Source organism: Lontra canadensis, unplaced genomic scaffold, assembly GCF_010015895.1.
Source record: "Lontra canadensis isolate GAN:19392208 unplaced genomic scaffold, GSC_riverotter_1.0 scaffold61, whole genome shotgun sequence".
Lineage (NCBI taxonomy): Eukaryota > Metazoa > Chordata > Mammalia > Carnivora > Mustelidae > Lontra > Lontra canadensis.
In genome coordinates, this window is record NW_022631055.1 from 6,301,181 (window position 1) to 6,316,722 (window position 15,542).

General features: G+C 37.1%; 1 pseudogene; it reads left to right on the top strand.

Moving 5' to 3' along the window:
* Nucleotides 1-14,178: 14,178 nt before the first annotated feature.
* LOC116879461 lies at nucleotides 14,179-14,732 on the top strand (annotated as a pseudogene).
* Nucleotides 14,733-15,542: the final 810 nt, after the last annotated feature.

The window sequence follows — 15,542 nt, forward strand, 5'->3', positions numbered from 1 at the left end:
GATAGGTACCCTTTGATCTTTGAGGTTTTCTTTGAGGTTTTCTATCTTGATAAAATGATGTACGTTGGCTGGGTAGAGTGTACTCAGTGTACATGTAACAAAAACGAAGAAAAAGCATTATAGTTCATGTAGGATAATGGCAATTATGCTCTCAACATAGATAGTGCTGTAATTGCACCAATTGAACTTCTAATCCTTCGTGTTTTACTGTCTTCCTTGGTTTTCCTAACACATGATAGAAGTATTAATTTTATTCCTCTTTACAGATGGAGAATCCATGATATAGCAAAGTTGAATAATTGACACAATGTCACACTGCTAGCAAGTTCTAGAGTAGCATTTGAATATTGCCACCTGATTTCCTGTCCCCCAAGATGGCACACAGCTTCAGATGTTCCCCCTTCCATACCCATGATCCAGTCATCAGGCTACAGAAGAATGGACAGACAGAACACCAAACCCTGCTCACAGACGAGATAGAGCTCAGAAAGGAAATGAGAGGTCTCTAACAAAGCCTCTCCCACAGGACATGACAGCAAACACAGACCTGAACAGAGCCGTGAAGCATGAGCAAAATGAAGAGAAGTGGCATGAAATTATGCAGAGATGTGACAAGAAATGAAATAGAAATAAGGAGGTAGAGAGGAAAGAATGGAGAAAGCTGAGCAGTTAGGATTAGTTTTAGCTGCAATCAAAACAAATGGCAAGGTAGTAGTGGCTTAAAAGAGATTTTTTTAAATTTGAATTTTATTTAACATACTGTGTAATATTAGTTTCAGGAATACAATGTAGTGACTCAGCACTTCCGTAGATCAGTTGGTGCTCATCACAAGCACACTCCTTCATCCCTATCCCCTATTTCACCAATTCCCCCCACCTTCTCCCTTCTGGTAACCATCAGTCTGTTCTCTATAGTTAAGAGTCTGTGTCTTGGTTTGCCTTCCCCCATCCCCCGATGATCATTAGTTTTGTTGCTTAAATTCCACATACAAGTGAAATCATATGGTATTTGCCTTTCTCTGACTGACTTATATCACTTAGTATAATATTCTCTTGTAAGGACATGGATGGAGCTAGAGAGTATTATGCTAAGTGAAACAAGATTTTTAATAATTCATTTGTCATGTTGAAAGTCTGTACGTAGATGTTCAGATTTTTTAGAGCCGTGAACAATATAATCAGAGATCAAGGCTCCAACATATTACAGCTCCAAAATGGCCATTTAATTTACAGCCTTGTATTTACATTTTACTTAGGAAAAAGGATGAAAGGAAAAAACAAAGCATATTTCACCTCTTACAGGTCACTTTACGTAATTTAGAGGCATTACTAATTATGTTAAGGTGGCCAGAACATAACCTCATAACCATACCTAATTCCAGGGGAAGCTGGAAAAATTCCTTTAATCCAAGCTTTCATGTGCTTAAAATTAGACTTATATTAGGAAGAAGAGAATCAATATTGGGAAGTGGTAGATGGTAATTTCTGCATGGGAAGAAAGGATGAAAACATAGTCAATAGACTCCATCCAGGAAAAGAACACAATTTGAAATAACATACACCCGAGACATGCAAATAATACTTCACAAGTACTCTATGATGTTGAGCAGGTGAGTAAAAATACTAATTTGCCAATGAAACACTCACTTAAGAATGAGATTACAAAGGAAATTGCAGAGGTAAGAAAGCCAATTGACAAGGCAAACTAATAAGCTGAAAACAAAACAGGATAGATAGATCTGAAATAGTATTAATAGCATAGTTAAATAGTATTATAAATACTATAAATAGCATAAATAGTATTAATAGCATATATGAAAGAGTTCAGGTATAATAGCAGAGAATATAACAGATGTGGAAGACAGTATGAAGTGTGAAGACAGACAACATGAGAATAGCTGTGTTTCTGGAGTAGAAATCCAATGGATAGAACAAAACTAGACTTGAAAAATACGATCTTTAATTTCCCTAAAATAAAACAAGTTGAGCATTCAGTATTGAAAGTATGTAGTCTAATACAGTAAAAGTGACACAAAATAATTAATATTAATGTATACCTTTGTTATCATGAATGAATCTTTCAGTCATCTAGATGGATAGAAGCATTAAAAGTAAAATGCAAGGAGGGACTAAGCTGACTTCAGGTGAATCCACCACAACATTCAGTGGTGGAATATAACAGAGAAGCATCTATTTATTAAATGAAGAAGTGATCCAAAACCATATACTCACCAAAGATACAGCTCAAAGGCAACATCAACAGAGAAACCTTAAACATAAAAGAATCCAGGGAATAGACCATCCATGTTTCCTTCTTGAAACAAAAAAGGAAATCCAACCCATTAAAACATGAATAGAAATTTAAAAGTCCCAGACTGGTAAGCTGGCTAACTGATAGTCATCATTGAATCTATTTAAATATTGAGTTACAACTAAAGAGCCATCAGAACTATAATTATAGAATGGAATGTAAATGTTAAACACTCTGATAATATAAAATCAATAATGTGATTCATAAATCTTGGGAGATAAAAGTACTAAAATAAGTGATAGAATTATTAGAGGAAGAACTATATTGAGATCTCAATTTGAAACATCAAAAACATTTTTTATGGCAGTATAGTTAACATACCATTCATGTTAAGTTAGCTTCAGGTGTATAATACAATTCAACTATTGTATACGTTACTCCTTGCTCATCAAAACAAGTGAACTCTTACTCTCCTTCACCCATTTCACCCAATTCTCCATTCGTCTCCCTTCTGGCAATCAGTGGTTCTCCATATTTCAGAGTCTGTTTTTGTCTCTTTTTTCTTTGTTTGTTTACTTTATTAAATTCTACTTAAGAGTGAAATCATATGGTATTTGTCTTGGTCTTATTTCACTTGCTATATTGTTGCAAATGGAAAAATTGCTTTTTTATGGCTAATATTCTGGGCTCTGTGTGTGTGTGTGTGTGTGTGTGCGCGTGTGTACTACTTCCCATTCATTCATTCATCTATGGTTCATCTATGGATGGATGGACATGTGTTGCTTCCATATTTTGGCTATGGTAAATAATGCTACAATAAACATCGGGCTATGTATATCATTCAAAATTAGTGTTTTTATTTTATTTGTATAAATACCCAGTAGTGGAATTACCAGATCACATGATATTTCTATTTAAATTTTTTTGAAGTATCTGCATACTGTTTTCCACAGTAGCTGCACCACTTTACGTTCTTACCAACTGTGTGTGACTGCTCCCTTTTCTCCACATACTTGCCAACTCTTGTTACTACATTTTTTTTTATTTTGATGGGTGCCAGGTGGTATTTCATTGTGGTTTTGATTTACATTTCCCTAATGATTAGCATCTTTTCATGTGTCTGCTGGCTGTGTTTCTTTGCAAAAATATGTATTCATGTCCTTTGCCCATTTTTTGATTGGATTATTTGGGGTTTTCTGGTGTTGTATAAGATTTTTTTAAATATATTTTGGATATTGACCCTTTATCAGATACATCATTTATAAATGTCTTTTACTATCAGTATCTTGTCTAGAAGACTTCATCTTTGTAATGATTCTTCTTAAATCTTTTATGGCACTTTGAAAAATACTAGCTATCATGAGAAACATCTATCCCACGTTGAACAATTTATTACTCTTCATTTTCCCATTAATAAAGTAAATAAAACTTAATTTCCATCAGAAATAACATTCTAGTCATCCTAAATACATATATTTTTATTTCCAAGGACAGTTGCCCTGAAAGCTAATTACTTAATAATTTTTTATGGGTGGTAGGAATTGGGGATTCTCTTTGGTAAATGAAAACATTATTCAAATTTTTATCTGTATAAATCATTTAAATAGGACAATAAATCTTTTTTTTTTTTTTAAGTAACATGGTCAGTGAAGGTCTCTCTGATGAAATATCATTTAAGAAAGTACGTGGAAGGGGGTGCCTGGGTGGCTTAGTAGGTTAAAGCCTCTGCTTTTGGCTCAGGTCATGATCCCAAGGTCCTGAGATGGAGCCCTGCATAGGGCTCTCCGCTCAGCAGGGAGCCTGCTTCCTCCTCTCTTTCTCTCTCTCTCTGCCTGCCTCTCTGCCTACTTATGATCTTTGTCTGTCAAATAAATAAATAATCTTAAAAGAAAAAGTATCTGAAAAAAGTGAGAAAGCAAGAGTAAAGATGCTAAAGGATAAATATGCTGGACATATTTGAGGGACTTCAAGAAAGATGGTGTGATACAGTAGAAGACTTGACAAGGTACAGAGCAGTATAAATTGAGATTATGTGGTTTCTTACAAATCCTTGCAAGGCCTTGGCTTTTATCAAGTGAGATGGGAGTCAACTGGAGATATTTTTTAATTTAAATCCAATTTAATTAACATATGGTATATTATTAGTTAACTGGAGATTTTTTTTTCCACAGGAATTGTGTCGTTTGGCTTACATTTTAAAGGGTTCCCTAGATTTTTTTAAGAGGAGATAATGTAGTGCAATAGGACTGCTAGGAATAGGACATGACAAGGGGTTACCGTAATAATTCAGATGAGAAATGTTGTAGCTTGAACCATGGTGGGTACGGCTGGAGTAGAAGATAAATAGTTAGAATCTGGACATTTTCTAAAGAGAGATCTAATGTGAAGTGCCAATGAATTGGATCTTAAATGTGAGAGAAAATGGATAATAACAGCAAGAATTTTGGCTGAAATGACTGGAAGAATGAGACTGCCCTTTACTGAGATAGGGAAGGGTGGAGAAGGAACAAGTTTGAGGGCTGAACATAATAAATTTGGTTTTAGGACTTTCAAGTTAGAAATTTTTCTTAGATAGCTAAGCAGAGAGGTTGAATAGCTAATTAGATCTGGGAGGATGTAATTCATGGGAGAGTTCTGGATTAAGGCCATAATATTGAAAATCACCAGCCTGGAAATGCTATTTAGGGACTTGGGATAGAATGAAGCATTGAAGGGAGTGTTAGCAAAGAAGAGTTTCATGGAGCAGCCCAGGTGTGGTCCGAGGAGTACAACATTAGTGAAACAGACTAAGGTGGAACCCCACGTCAGGTGTTGGGAGGACCTAGAGAGTTGTTTCCTGGACTTCCAATGATGAAAGAATTTTAAGAGGGGAGAAGTAAGCCACTGTGTCAAATGATGCATAGAGGTTCAGGGAGATGAAGACTGAGAATTGGACATTGACTATGACAACTTGGAGATGATGGGTGACTAACAGAAGCTGCTTTGACGGAATGTGGGAAATCCTGATTAGAGAGGGCATACAAGAAAATCAAAGGAAAGGAATTCAGTTCTGAATAGTTAATGAGGTATTTGGTTATTCCCCTCCTTTTTCTCACTTGCATTTTGAATTCTCAGTTGATTTATCTTTTCTATTTCTTTTTAATTTTACCTGTTGGCTTGAAATATTAGTCAACTTGATGTCCCACATTTCTGTTGAGAATTTTATCTATCTTGTCACGTTTTGTTTCCAAAACTGTGTCAACATCACTGTTGATTATTCTTCCTTTTATTTAAATCACCCTATTCTTACTTCACTTTTTTGATATCTTCTATGAGATGTCTTGTCTTGCATTCCCTGGTGTAAATTGCTTCTCTTTTCCTTTCTGTGTTTCATTTGCTTTTTTTTTTCATGTGAAAGGTCCATTGCTGTTCACCCCAATTTAAGAGTAAGGCCCTAAAGAGTTGATTATAGTTTACCTGCCTGTGAATTCCATCACCTGAGGACTTGGCTGGAGGATGATCTGGCTGCATAATTTGGCTTATGTGTTTTGTATATCTTTATATCTTTTCTTTAGGGCTAGTTTTCTCATACACAAAAATATCTTTTACGTTCCTCTTTGAAGTTTTTAAAAATACTGTTTGCAGAATTCTGGAGAAACCAAATTTGGAAAGCAAGATGAGGATTTCATTTAGCATGTAAATTTACTTTAACTTAATTTGCCTATTTTTACAGTGGCACAGCAAACCACAGTTGTGCCTAGTGCCCTCCTGTCCAAGAATTCTCTATTATTCTTTAAAAATAATTCTTAAGGGGCACCTAGGTGGCTCAGTCGGTTAAGTGTCTGCCTTCAGCTCAAATAAAGATCCCAGGGTCCTGGGATGGAATCCTACAACAGGCTCCCTCTCCCTCTGCTTGCTGCTCTCCCTGCTTGCACACACACTGTCTCTCTGCCTCCGTCAAATAAATAAAATCTTAACAAAATAATCTTAAAGATTATTGAGGTTAAATTCACATGAGATAAAATCAACAATTTTAGAGTTGACAGTTCATTGGCATTTAGTACATCTACAGTGTGGTATGATTGCCACTTCTATGAAGTTACAAAATATTTGCATCAGTGCAATAAGAAAGTTCCAAACTCATGAAGCAGTTACTCCCCATTTCCCTTTCGTTCCAGCCTGTGGTAACCCCAATCTACTTTCTGTCTCTATGGATTTAACTATTACAGATATTTTCTAGAAATAAAATCATCCAGTAAGTGACCTATTGTGTCTGGCTTTTTTCACTTATTGTAATGTTTTCGAAATTCATCCACATTGTACCATTATCAGTATTTCATCCTTTTTTATGGGTGAATAATATTCAATACATTCATATATATTTCTCCCCACAATTTGCTTACCCATGTGTCAACTGATGGGCTTGCTTTCACCTTTTACCTTTGTGAGTAGCACCACATTAAAAATTCACATACAGGGGCGCCTGGGTGGCTCACTGGGTTAAAGCCTCTGCCTTCGGCTCAGGTCATGGTCTCAGGGTCCTGGGATTGAGCCCCGCATCGGACTCTCTGCTCAGCGCAGAGCCTGTTTCCTTCTCTCTCTCTGCCTGCCTCTCTGCCTACTTGTGATCTCTCTCTGTCAAATAAATAAATAAAATTAAAAAAAAAATTCACGTACATGTGTTTGTTTTAAAATAGTTTGGGTATATACCTAAAAATATATTTAGGAATGAATATATGTTGCAGAAGGGAATAGCTGGTCGTATGGCAACTCTCTTTAACCTTGTGAGCAAAATTCTTCCATAGTGACTGAATCATTTTACATTACTCCTAGCAACGTTTGAAGTTTCCAACATCCTTGCCAACACCTGAATTCTTTTTCTGCCCCTCCTCCTTCCCACCCTCTAGTCTTCCCAGTAGGTGCTGCAAAGTGTTATCTGTTGTGCTTTTAATTTGCATTATTTAATGACTAATAATACTCAGCATTTTTTATTTTCTCATTGGCCATTTGTATATTTTCTTTGGAGAAATGTTTAAGTCTTTTTTTCCATTTTTTAATTAGGTGGTTTATATTTTGTTGCTGAATTTATCTATTCATTTATTATTTCTAAAGATTTTATCCACTGATAAGAGAAAGAACGAGGAGGGACAGAGACAGAGAAAGAGAAGGAGAAGCAGACACCCCACTGAGCAGGGAGCTTCATGCGGGCTGAGTACCGGGGGCTTGACTGATCAAGAATTAGGACCTTGAGATCACAACCAGAACCAAAGGCAGATGCTTAACCAACTGGGCCACCCAGGTGTCACTTGTTGCTAAATTTAAAGAGTATATTATACATACTGGATACTAAACCCTTATCAGATATATGGTTTGCAGATATTTTCACCTAATTTGTGGGTTGTCTTTTCCCTTTCTTCATAAAGTGCTTTGCACAAAATTTTTAAATTTCAACAAAGTCCAATTTATGTATTTCTTTTTTGCTCAAGCATTTGAGATCAACCTAAGAATCCATTGCCAAATCCAGGGTTGTTAATATTTCGTCCTATGTTTTCTCCTAAGTGTTTTATGTCTTTAGGTCTTATTTTTGGATTGTTGTCTATTTTGAGTTTATTTTTGTGTATGGTATTGAGGCATAAATCCAATTAGTATTATCATTTTGAGAGCATATTCCTCTGGTCTTCTGCTGAAGTTGGGGTCATGTTGTTACTCTGCTATGTGGACTCTTGGAAGATATTTAGGGGGTCAATGTTAGATTGACCAATCCACTTGCTTTCAGGCCCACCTTTGTTCCTACTTGAAGATGTACTTGAAGTGAAATTTCTCTGGCCTTTAGCACAATTTGTGTTGCCTCTTAATTTTTCTCATTGCTTCCGGGTCTTAGCTCCTTGCATTTACTAAGTCAATTGCCATTTGTCTTTGGCTTACCATTGCAAAAAGATTTTGCTACCGTATTTTCTACTACTTTTTTTTTTTCTTGGTTTTGTGCTTTAATTCTTTTACTGTTCTTAAAATGGACCACTTATAAAGAGAAGAGTTAATGAGTTACTGAATCTGCCATCTTTTGCTTAAAGACTCCTTATTTGTGACTCCTACTCTAATGTGCCTTTTAACCTTCAGTGGATAGAATTTCTCCTAGATACGTGAAGAAAATAAGGGAAAAATAAATTTCATTGTGTGTGAAACTTTCAAAGATAAAACATATTACCTATCCTTTTGGAATTAGCATTATCTGTATCAGCTAGAAACAGTGAGCCTCAAAAGTATATGAGCATCAGGGGGCAGAGTTGCAATTTTCCCCTTTACTGAAAAACTTCATGCAACTTTCTTTTCCTATTTGGACAATGTATTGCACTTTGTTTACTCAAGAGGGACCCTTCTAATAGATGTGGCATAGAACTTCCTGTCATAACTAAGTAAAAAACAACAAAAAACCCCAAAAAACAAAAACCAAAACCAAAATGAAAAACTAAACAAAACGGTGAAACCCCCCAGAAATCAAATAAGAGGACTTTCTCTTCTGAACATCTATAATTTTTTCTTGAAAGAGGGAGAGAGTACTTCTGTTATTTGGAAACCCCATTAGAATCCGGAAACAATTTTACAAAGGTCACTATATAGAGAGAGATACTTAAATAGTAATATTGGATCTTACATCAAGTAAAAATTGATAGAAATTACTTGTGTTTTCACTTTTACAAAGAAATGTATATATACACATATAAATACACACACACACATATAATTTTCCTAAAAGATAGGAAAAGTACATAGAAGTAATACTTAAATATGTGAATATGAAATAAGACATTATTCATGGGTGATCTTTGCTATTTTTCTGCATCCTTCCAAATGTTCTACAATTAATATATATATGTGAATGTGTTTATGTGTGTATATGTTAAGTCAAAGCTTAAAAATTCACAGCTTGCCATAAAAAATATATTACTCACTGTTAACAGGTTCATAATAATTTTTGCTATGATGAAACAGAAATTGGCAATAATTCAACTAAAATTTATTGAGTATATATTATGTATAAGGCACTGTTCTATGAACTGTGGCAGATACAAAGAGAAGTAAGACATGACTCTTGCCCTCAAGAAAATAGTTCACCACTGAATTTAATACATATAATAATCAAGATAATAGAAGAGAGGTTCCAATTTTGAAAATTGCCAGTGCATGAGAATCACTTGAGGAAATTATTAAAGATGCCAATTTCTTTATCCCTTCCTTAACAGACTAGGAATTTACATTTTAGTAAGCACCTCAAGGTGCTTCTAGTAGATGATCCTTCAAAGAAGACTGAAATAAATGGTAATGAAATGAGCTCTGATTTGAAAGATACATATACTTGATATGGCTCTATGTTTCTGCCTGTTACTAGGAATGCTTTTGAGTAACTTGTTTAATCTCTCATCTTCAAATTCAATGTATGCAAATTGAGATAATCATAGTTACTTATGTTATAGGGGTATTATAAATAACGTAGATAGTATTATAAATTATCTAGTCCAGTCTAAAGTACATAAAGAGGTGTTCTCAAGTATATAGTATGGCCGTTTTTATCAGTTCTAAACAAGTCCTATTGGAGAGGGAAGTAATGCTCAATCTAATGAAGGATGGGAAGAAATGCTTAATTTAATGAAGCAGGGGAAGCAGTCAGAAAATCTTCATGCAGAAAGGGAATTTGGATTAGGTCTTGAATGTTGAGCAAAATATTGGTAAATTAAAAAAATTTGTTGAACTAAATTTTGATAAAGAAGAAATACATTCTAGTCAGCAAACACAACACAAAACAAAATAAAAATACATGATGAGAAAACTAGGTGTGGTTGGGAAGCCAGCAGCTATGAACCTGACTGGGGCAGAGAAAGCTTTGATTGTCATGGAAGACAAATGTGAAGACATACCTAGTGGGCAGATCATAAAGCATCTTGAAAATCTACCTAATGAGCTTTAAAGTACTATTAAATAGTTGTAAATTTAATGTAATTTGAGCAGGGGAGTAATTAGGGCAGATAGGGTTTTAACATGATGATTTGCTGCTCACATAGAAGGTGTGTTCAAAGAGCAAGAGAGTAGAGGAAGGGAGACCAGTTCACAGGCTACGGCAGTAATTCAAATAAGCAGTTCGGAGTGTCTGAACTCAGGCAATGGAGAAGAAATGAGAAAAAAAGTCAAGTAGAGACATAAGAGGGGCATATCTGAAAGGGATAGCTAGAACTCAGGGCATCTGGGTGGCTCAGTTGGTTAAGTGTCTGCCTTCAGCTCTGGTCATGATCCTGGGGTCTAGAGACTGAGTCCCGCATGACAATCCCTGCTTGGTAGGGAGCCTGCTGCTCTCTTTTCCTCTGCCTGCCACTTCCCCTGCTTATGCTCTGTCTTTCTCTGTGTCAAATAAATGAATAAAATCTTAAAAAAAAAAAAGAGAACTCAGACAGATGAGAGAGGGAAATTGAAGAATACATGGTTTAAATTGACCAGTAGGTTTTGAGATTGGGTGAACAGAACAGTTACGATATCATTTAGAAAACAGAGAATAGGGACACCTGGGTGGCTCAGTGGGTTAAGCCTCTGCCTTCCGCTCAGGTCATGATCTCAGGGTCCTGGGATAGAGCCCGGCATCAGGCTCTCTGCTCAGCAGGGAGCCTGCTTCCCTCTCTCTCTTTCTGCATGCCTCTCTGCCTACTTGTGATCTCTCTGTCAAATAAATAAATAAAATCTTAAACAACAAAAAAAGAATTAAAAAAAAAAAGAAAACAGAATAGAGACAAATAGTCTAAGAAAAAGAAATGGAAGTCTTCAGTTTGGGGCATGTAACTGGAAGTCCTAGCAGAACATTCTGTTGACAATATCCAAAAGGAATTTGGCAGCTTAGGGGTGAGATCACAGCTAAAAAATTGGAGGAGAAAAAGAGTCGAAGGTTATTCTCACAATGGCATGAATTTGAAGATTAAGGACTAGATGTGGTGCATCTAGGTGGCGCAGTCTGTTAGGCGTCTGAGTGCTAGATTTGGCTCCGGTAATGTTGTCAGTGTCATGAGGTTGAGCCCCATCTTGGGCTCTGGAGTCAGCATGGAGTCTGCTTGAGATTGTTTTCTTTTTCTGCTTGTGAGTGTTCTCTCTCTTTCTCTAAAATAAGTAAATAAATCTTTAAAATAAATAAATAAATGAAGATACAAGAGTTGATGTGTTTTAGTCTAAGCATCATCATAATGCCAAAGAGTTCACAGTGCTGTGTGCCAGGCATTGTTCTAAGCATTCATTATATTTCAAAGCATTTATGTTCATAACAACCTGGACAGGAAGGCAATGTTATCGTCACCCTTTCATAAAGTGTGTCCCAGAGCGAGTCAGTAATTGTCAGAGGTAAACCTTGTATGTATGTGGTAGACTCAGGATTTAAACCCATGCAGACTGGCTCCAAATGATGTGTTCTTAACCTTGATACTCTGCTGTTCTCAATAGAAAGATGAGTGTGGGAAAACCTACATCCTAGGCTGGAATCTTCAGCAGTTCTCATTGAATATATGAGTGCAAAACTCATATACCCCAGTGTCAGACTGTGATGGAAGGGAGGACGGGCCCACCACGTCGTTAAGATAAACGATGAGGGAGGAAAAGAGGAACAAAACTGCTGGTTGGTAGACAAATACTGTACAAGGACAAGGAAGATGGGCTTAAATTTGTTCTTCTTAGAAGGGAAAGCTCTATGAGGATTCAAAAAAATCTTATGATCAATGGGATATGACTTTGGGGTTTTACCTTTAATTTCCCCCCTACTTTTTAACATAGACACAGTAAAGTTTATTTTTAGTGCTTAATACAAAGCAAGTCGGATATAGAAAGATTGCCAACTAAATCCAGGAGAAAACCAGTGCTCTGGCTGGGTGTGCTCGATGTGGCCATCTGTATTTGGCTCTTATTCTGTCACCTGGTCTCTCCCCAATGCGTTGCATTATTCTCCATGTCTCTATCTATGCAGAATCTGCCGTGTTTTTATTTTCAGTTTTTTCATTGTGCACTCCACCATGATAGCTCCTTAATGCCTTCACCTGGTTCATATGTGAAAGGCGAATCTTAACCAAACTTAACAAGAAATAGGCGAACTATTTCAAAACCTCATGAGGCTAACCTTCAAAACAATCCATATTCTATATATGTAGACAACTTCAGTCTTCAGTACTGGCTGTCTTTTTTGGCGGTTTTTGGCATTTATTCTAATGCCACATGTCCATTGTGAGCCGTGTGTGCTATGAATTGGATCCCTTGTCTGAAGTGTTTTCATTGTGTAACATAATCACCCAGCCCACTCTATCCCTTTGAGTTCAAACTAGCTACTGGCTCTGGAGACAACTGGGAATCCCAAGTGTGGAGTACATGAGAAACTTGAGGTTTAAACTATCCATCAGAGCAGTCTAACATAAGTCTTGCCAAGGGTCCTGTATTAATCTCAGCACTTGAGTTTTCAGGTAGGATTGGGGTTCTTGCAGGTTGTCTGTGGAAAGTAGGAGTTAGCTAAGAGCTTCTACCTCCTCATAGATCTAAGTGAATTCATTTGCATAACATTTCTACAGTAGACTGTAGACCAAAGTTATTCCTGTGGTAGTTTAAAGATCCTAACTTATTTTCCTTGGGTTACGTGCATTTCCAGCTTTCACATCTTTGTGTCCTATCTTGGTTCCACCCTGTCTCCACCCAAACTTGTATTTCAGCCTTTACTAGATTTGATTAAAAAAATCTATCCACATGAATACTTCATGGAAATGTTTTGGCTGAAGATATATAGAAGCAGTGGTAGGAAGGATTTTTAATTCAGTCCTATAATCTGTTCTTCTTCCTTACCTACTTTCTTCTGTCAACTTATTTTTCTCTCTCTCTCTCGCACTCATGCGTGTACATCTCTGGTAAAGCTGTATTTATTCTTTTCTGTAAAATCTTGGCCATTACTGATGCCTTGAGTTTCTGAGCTTTTTGCCCTAAGAATATTTGTTGCTGCTGGCCTTTCAAGTAAATGCAGTATTCTCCCTAAGAGGCACTTTTGTGAATAAAATTTTCTTCATCTCATCACACTCATAAGACCTGTTCATAAGTTTTCATAATATGCACACATGACTCTGAAGTGTTCTTTAAGTTGCCCTCCAAATGAGTTCCCTTTCATTTGTCTACCTTGCCTGAATAATGAGTTGCTCTAGATCTTTGCCAGGTTAGTCTGTTGATGAATGGTATCACCATTCTGCTTGTGCAGTTTGAGAACTCCTTGTCCTCAAACCCTCATGTGGTCACTTATCCCTGAGTACCCTCGCTGAAACAGTTTACTCCTTTCTTTGATTACACTTTCTGACACTTGGCACTTACATTACCTTGTGGACCTGGGATTTCCAGACCTTTCCTTTCTTATTTTTGTTCATCTTAACTTTCCCTGAGTCCAAGTTATAACACCAGGGGAATGTTCAGTAAATATTTATAATCAATTATGAGATCACACCTACTCTTTCTGCTTCAGAAAACCCATGGACAGGTCACTGCCAAGTGTTTCTCCTAGGTTATTCTACTGCTATGCTAAGATGTCATTCTGGAGTATGTTTTAATGTCATGGTCCAGAACATAAGTTACAAGTAGGCTTTGATGACATGAAATAAAATTTAGGAACAAAATCCAAAGGAAATGAGAACTAGCTGGAACCTAGATAATGTTTTTTTTGTTTGTTTTTGTTGTTGTTGTCTTGTTTTTGAACCAAGTTTCTTGTCTTCTTAACTATAGTAATGAAGAAAGTTGTGAGTACCTAGTTCTATGAACATAATTATTTTAAACTGGTTTGATGCCTCTTCTCAAGAGTACCATGTTGTAACCAAATAATTCTATTTATTTACCGTGGAGAAATTTTTGCACATGTGCTTCAGGAAACATGTACAAGAATGTTCATAACAGGAGAGGGTAGAAAAATGGCAGTGCCCTTAAGACAGACTGTTAAGGGGTGGCAAAGGACTAGCAGTGCATCAAGGGGCTCTGGGCCAATAGCCTGAGTTCTTGTAGCCTGGCCCTTGAGGCCACACTCTGGAGCAGTGGATCTTCGTGGAGACTGTTGGGCATGTTGTGCCTGCAGTGGCCACCACTGGCCTTAGATATGGCAGCTCTATGACAGCAGATGGAGATAGAATATGTGTTCAGGCCTTGAGCTTTGTGCTTTGGATGAAGCCCAGTGACTGGCAAAGAGAGCTGACTTGGAGCTTGCATTATAGAGAAGCCAATGAAAAGAATGACCACCACACCAGAAGCTAGACAAGAACCTTGTTGTGTTGGTCAAAGAGAAGCTTGGGGACCGGCATGTTTGGTACCCCCACAGGCAGAATGCCAGCCCAAGAAGACCATCTGAGGAACAGCTGAGCAAACCATGGCTGCACTCTGAGGAAATGACATGGAAGCCAAGTTCCTGGGAATTGCACCCTGTGGTCACAAGTTCAAGTTTCCTCAGGCAATGGGGACATCAGACCCTTAGGGCCAAAGTATTCTTCAAAGCATTGCTATCAACTTTTCCTAGGTGGGAAAGAAGGACCATCTTTCTGGGTCTGTAAGGAGGATCTGGGTGACTATTTGAAACCAAAATAGCAGGCCTAGGTTGGGGGATTTCTCTTAGACCTCTGATGTACTGTGCTGCGTATGGATAATACTCAGCTCTGTGACTGGGGCCTCATGGACATTGTGTGGTTGCTCCATCTTTGCAGGGAATAGCATGCAGCAAACTAAATTCAGAAAAATAAGTGAATTTATCATTAAAGAGAAAAAAGAATATTCGTAGCATTAGAGGTAATGACAAAGAACTGATAATAGCTCACATGTTCCCTGCTGAAGAATCAGTAAATAAATTGTATATCTATATAGTGGAATATTATACAGTGAAAAGTCAATGAATAGGAACATTTATCTATATGGGTGAAACTAGAGGCAGTTTAAGTAAAGAACCGAGTTTTAGAAGACTATGTAAAATATGGCATTGTCTTATAATACTCTGAAATAAGTAAAATAGTGTTTATGTTGGAGGGCCTAATGGGTTTATTTGGTTAAACTTCTGCCTTTGGCTGGGGTCACGGTCCCAGGGTCCTAGGATCGAGCCCCACGTAAAGCTCCCTGCTCAGTGTGGGGCCTCTTCCTCTGTCTCACTCTGTTGCTCCCCCTGCTTGTGCTCTCTCTCCCCCAAATAAATAAATAAAACCTTTAAAAAAATAGTGTTTAGGCAGCTTATTTTTTTCTAGTGACTTAACCAGGAAGATTGAGATTTCCTGCAGTTATGAAGAAGAGTTGGAATTAA